Below are 5,550 nucleotides of genomic sequence, written 5' to 3' on the forward strand. Positions count from 1 at the left end.
CGGCAGTGACCAAGTGAAAACGGCACGGCCTTTCCTGCTCACCTTCTAGTTACGCTCCAGGCGATATCGATGACAGCGCCATCTCACCGGGAAAATGCAAAACACTAGTTTAGATTTCATCTAACAGGGGTGACAAGAGGACGGGTTTATCGTTTATCACTCCAACTAAAACGGGAGGATGGACTTCGTGAGGAGCGCGGGAAACGGCCCCAAACAGTGAGCAGGCCAAATCTTTAAGAATTTTTTTAACGCATCATCATGGAGCCGATGCTTGCCTGTCAGGAAAATGGGAGAGCAAACATCCGCGTGCCCTTGTTGCTATGCATGCCCATAATGCATGCTCATAATGCATCTCTACGCATGCTCTAAGTTAGGTGGCTATGAAGGGACAACGAAGAAAACACTTCAGAAATGACATTTAAGCTTAGTTTACTCCTGTAGAGACGACCCATCTTCTCTTTCAGGTTGTTGGGGGTTACTTCCTAGCCGAATAGGCGTGCACCTCTCCCATGGCTCTAACATTCTTAATTCAGGATGGTGCATGATTTATTAAACGAGAGACGGGACCTACGTTGACCAGTTGTATTGAGCAAAATAGCCAGGAGTTTTGATCGGGCTCAAATACTAAATGCTGAATTCGGCTTCGGCCAGCACCATGATGGTGTCATGGTTTGCTGTGTCGGTGAAGGTCATTTCTAACATGCAACCTGCATGATTCACTGTCGGGCAGTGAATCATTGCTTGGCTTCTCCCAACCGGGTGGTAGCATGCTAGATGACGCGTTTGCATTCTTCAGACAGTGACGGACCCGCATAGCGGATGACAAAGACAGGGGGACACGGGACCATGCCCCCCTTCCCCGCTCCCCCGCCCATCACTTTGGCCTCCGGCGGCACCCATAACCGACCGAAAAGACGCAGCTTTTAACACAAAATGCAACCAGGTACGTCTTTGGGCCTCCAAGTCACCTAGAAGAGCCGCAAGTGAGAATGACGGGCCCATAGGCACACAACATGGATTTAAAGGGTGGCGGCTGGAGACATTTTTGGGCCATCACCGTGCCCAGGGCTCTAGGCTTTTGCCGGGTCCCCATATGTCTACTCGGCGGGGCACTCTGGTCGCTAAGTAGTCTTCCAAGTTGCTCTTGATTTGTTCTCATTTGCGCTAAGGACCACACGCCGCTGTTGGGGCTCTAAATGTTAACCTTGCAGGCCACTCGTGATGGGCCAGGGACTTCCTGCAGATTCTTGCAGTTCGCCTAAAAGGTTCCATACATTATTGCCGCGGGCCAATATTTTGACCTGCTGGGGGGGGGGGGGGGGGAGGAAAAGGACTTCACGGGTTGGTTTTCGTTTGCCCAATCCACCCAGTTCTCATGACGCTCTACCGACACCCACCCACTTCTCATGACGCTCTACCGACACCCACCCGCTACTGATGACACTCTACCGATACCCACCCACTTCTCATGACGCTCTACCGACACCCACCCGCTACTCATGACGCTCTACCGACACCCACCCGCTACTCATGACACTCTACCGATACCCACCCGCAACTCATGACAGTCTATCGATCCCCCCCCCCCCCGCTACCAACCCCCTGCCCATTCTTAATCCGTTATATCGACCCGTCCCCACCGGTTCGCAATTTTTGAGCACTATAATTCCAATTTATTGATGAGCCTTAGTAAAATTTACAGCCAAAACTTACTGTGTATCACTCACAGTTGCAGAAAATGGGAGTAATTGTGACTAAAGACAGCACAAGCAGTAGCATTGTGTAGTATTTCGTGAAGCATTTACCATATATTTCATAAATCTCCTACCAATACCCATACTCGCACCCGCAGTTTTCCCGAAATCTGAACCCAGCCCAACCTGTTGCCCACGCTGTATGAGCGTCCATGGGCTTACCAAAGCCGTGGGGTCCTCTAGCTCAGAGACTCTTCACTCTGCTTTCGGATCCTTTTCCACTTGCCCGAAGGGCATGTTGCCAGGGCCTTAGTTAGTTAACCTGCCGAGGCGCCCGATGTCCAGGGGCTCTCTGCAATAGTCTAGGTCTTCTTTGCATTTGCTCTGGTGCCCAGAGGATCCTACAACCCTGTAGAAGCCCTTCCTGTTAATTTCCTCTGGCCCTCTTAGGGCCTGCCACAACGGTCCTGGGCGCTTTATGAGGCCAGACAAATCTAACTTTGCTGCCCAAAATCCCGCATGCGCTTGCGAGTGCCAGCATTTTTTGTGACCCACGGTGTTTCGCTTGGGAGCCTGGCTAAATCAATTCATATCTGTACTCTATGTCTACACGACGATGATTTTCTCTGGCCCCTTAACCGGAGATAGCAATATGCTCCAATAAATTCTGTTAGCGCAATTGCCTAAGATAATTTTACGCACCGGCAACGCTGCATGCCTTATTTCTCATGGCTGCTGCATTTAAGACACTCGTGCTTACGCATCACATTCTAGCGCAGTATGGATGCTAACACTTTCTTGATCCTGCAGTATAGTCAAAACAAAAACTCTGCATTCAAGACACTGGCCTTCAGGTAATGCCAACATTGTATACCTGGTCACACGCCAGAAACCGGCTAGCTGTAATCTACCTTGGAATCAAGTGTCATGCTTATTTCAGATGGCATTTAGCAGCCAACTTTTGCTCATTCAGTCGTATCTTGTCTGAAATGTCTCCCTCAAAATGGCGGGATGCACCATGATCCGACAAAAATGAGCGCGCTCCATGTATATGCATACTTACTCGCCTAGTTTTCTAGAGCTGCGCACAGAAAGCATAGGCCAGCCTCGAAGTGAGAAAAGGCGTTCGTATCACCATGATTAGGCCCCTTTGACTAACAAGTCCCCCCGGAAAATGATACAAGCAATGATGGATTCCAGTTCTGTTTGGGTTCCGAACAAGTCTGGTGATATCAATCTTACAACTTGCCTGACCTGACGCAGCAGCCCTTTTCTCTGTCCACCTCGCTCGTCTCACGCCAGAACGCCGACTCCTGTATTATTGCATCTTAATGTTTGGCTGTCCAGGCTGTCAGACATTAAGGATCTGTAAAGCGTGAATGCTAGAGTATTGTGCATTTTGGCGTGCTTGCCGCCTATGAAAGACGGAAATGACCAAAACATATTGATGTGAGCCACGAAGAGGTTTAGCCATATCTAGCTTACGTATGGAGTACTCTGTTGTGATAGCAATCATGTCTGTTATCATTGCTGCTATTTCTCTCCACGCGTGATGACCACGTAACTAAGCAGCTCATCGCTACTTCTGGCTAACTTGGTGCACCCCCTTGAGCCACTGGCCCGGTTCTGGCCTGTCATTGGGAGATTTCTCGGCGCGGCACAGTTGGACCAGGAAGCCGGACGGCACCCCGGAGTGAGACGCGTGGCTGGGTTGCTTGAACCCGCCCCCGACCACGCCACACCGGTCTCAATCGTCTGGTGCGAGGTCAACACGCCCCCTGCTCGTGCCGATGGCTCCAGAGCTGGTGGCTGGTCAGAGTCCTCGCCGGCCGCCGGCCAGCCCGTTCGCAGGGGCTGATGTGATGACTGGCGTGACCGTCTGTCTGCGTCAGACTGTACCTGGTTAAAATATTTCAGCGCTGCTATTTTGCATAGCAAAAAGAGAACAACTGTTCTGAAATATAGACTTGTTACCTGTGTTTATCATGTCAAATGTGGCTATAGCACTTGCAACATGCGTGCCTTTATCAACAAGGATGCTAAAATTATGTGGGAGCCGTAACGCGTGTTGCCTATGGCTGGATGACCGGCCACACGCATAGTTGCTTGCGTGATGGCTATGGCTGGATGACTGGCCACACGCATAGCTGCTTGTGTGAGGGCCATGGCTGGGTGACCGACAAGACACCATGGCTGCATGTGTCACGATTTCGAAGATTCCGGCAGCTTTTGTCGTAGCTTCATCTTTTTTCGTGGCGCTTGGGTGATGCCTGATATAGATGTGGTTGCAGAGGGAACAGCGCTTCAAGGCGCAAAACGTTGGCAGCCGTCGAAACATGGCCACCACATAAGGCAAGACGTTCATCGCTTACATAGCCGGGCAAAAAGCACCTTGATGTGGTGTACTGACAGACTTAACGCTTTTGTAACACTTTGCAGATAAATATTCAGCTAATAAAGGTCTGAAACAACTGCAATAAAATGTGCGACACTCAAGAAGGGATGGGCATATGTCAGTGGTGTGTATGTATCCGTGAGTAACATAAAAAGCCTGGGGTATTTGAACATTCTTGCGCGCTGTCGGACGGAGACATGCAGTGCCTTCTAAATGTATGAGAGTAATCTTGCATAATCAGCGTAAATGTATAACGCTGACGAACAGAATGCCTACGCCTGCGCGTGATGACAGACACGAAAACCGCCGATATAAGCACGGATGGCATTCTTCACACCGAACCAGTGCGGTCCTGGCTATTATTGATTCTTCTGTCAAAAAATTTGTCGGAGGGAGACCAAGATATCACGTGAAAGACTCTCGAGCGCAATGAAGTGTTGGCCCACAGGGAGCATGTTCTGATCGCTATGCTGACCGACAATTAGCGGGAAGAGCGCGTGCTGGTGATGGAGCAGATCAGAGCATGCTGAGCCAGACGATAGCGGGGCCAAACACCAGAGGACATGAGGTAGCCTAATAGAAAGATACAACTTACTGACCCCTGGCTATGAAAGTATCAGATGATGACATTGCCATCGCTGTGGAAGTCCCTCTTACCTTCGGCGATTTTTCTTTCACTTGCAAGGGCTGGAACGATGGATGAGGCGACTGACGGAGGCGGTGGAGAAAAGGGGGTGCCCTCTAGGCGACATGTGCTGATGCCAGCTTAAGCGGAACTTTATTACTGGAACAACAACTAGGCCTTTTATAACTGAATTGTAGGCAGTGAGATTAACTAGCCAGTGCTGTTTTAATTTAGTTCAAGCCTTTCCATTGGAAGGACTTTCAGTGATGAACATCCACGCTGAGCAGTGCAATTTGCGTTGCGTGAAACCTGACCCACCAGCCGATCTTGAAATTGCGGATCAAAAACAGGATTTTGCGGCGAAAGCTCAACAAGCCGCATTGCTCTGCAAAGTCTGTACTGCCCTCTCATGTCATCTCACCTTTCGGCCGGCCGCTGCCAGCGACCGCAAGCCATTCCGGGCAGCTGCTAGCAAGCGCCGAAAACGAGCCGAACCCCTCCGCCGCGACTGCGCGAATCGGAATGCAGGCGCTCCAGCCGACTGTGCTATCGGACAGACATGTTTGGGGATGATTTGTGCCTGAGGTCCATCATTTGTTTTGAGTTCCCAACTCAAGATATAGACACATCGTTGAAGTTAAGATTATCAGCTATGTTTGCGGTGGTCGTTGGTGTTGATGAGAATAATGCCAAAGATGGTTATGTTGATAGTGGTACGCGCTACGAAAATGATGCCCTGCATTCTGTCCCTTTGGTGGTTGAAGCCATGATGCACGCAGCGGCGGGGCAATGCGTACGACTATTCAGGTACCGAACGAAGAAAATGACCCCGATAA

The sequence above is a fragment of the Pollicipes pollicipes genome, unplaced genomic scaffold (genome assembly GCF_011947565.3).
Source record: "Pollicipes pollicipes isolate AB1234 unplaced genomic scaffold, Ppol_2.1 Scaffold_7261;HRSCAF=8764_pilon_pilon_pilon, whole genome shotgun sequence".
In the NCBI taxonomy this organism is placed as follows: domain Eukaryota; kingdom Metazoa; phylum Arthropoda; class Thecostraca; order Pollicipedomorpha; family Pollicipedidae; genus Pollicipes; species Pollicipes pollicipes.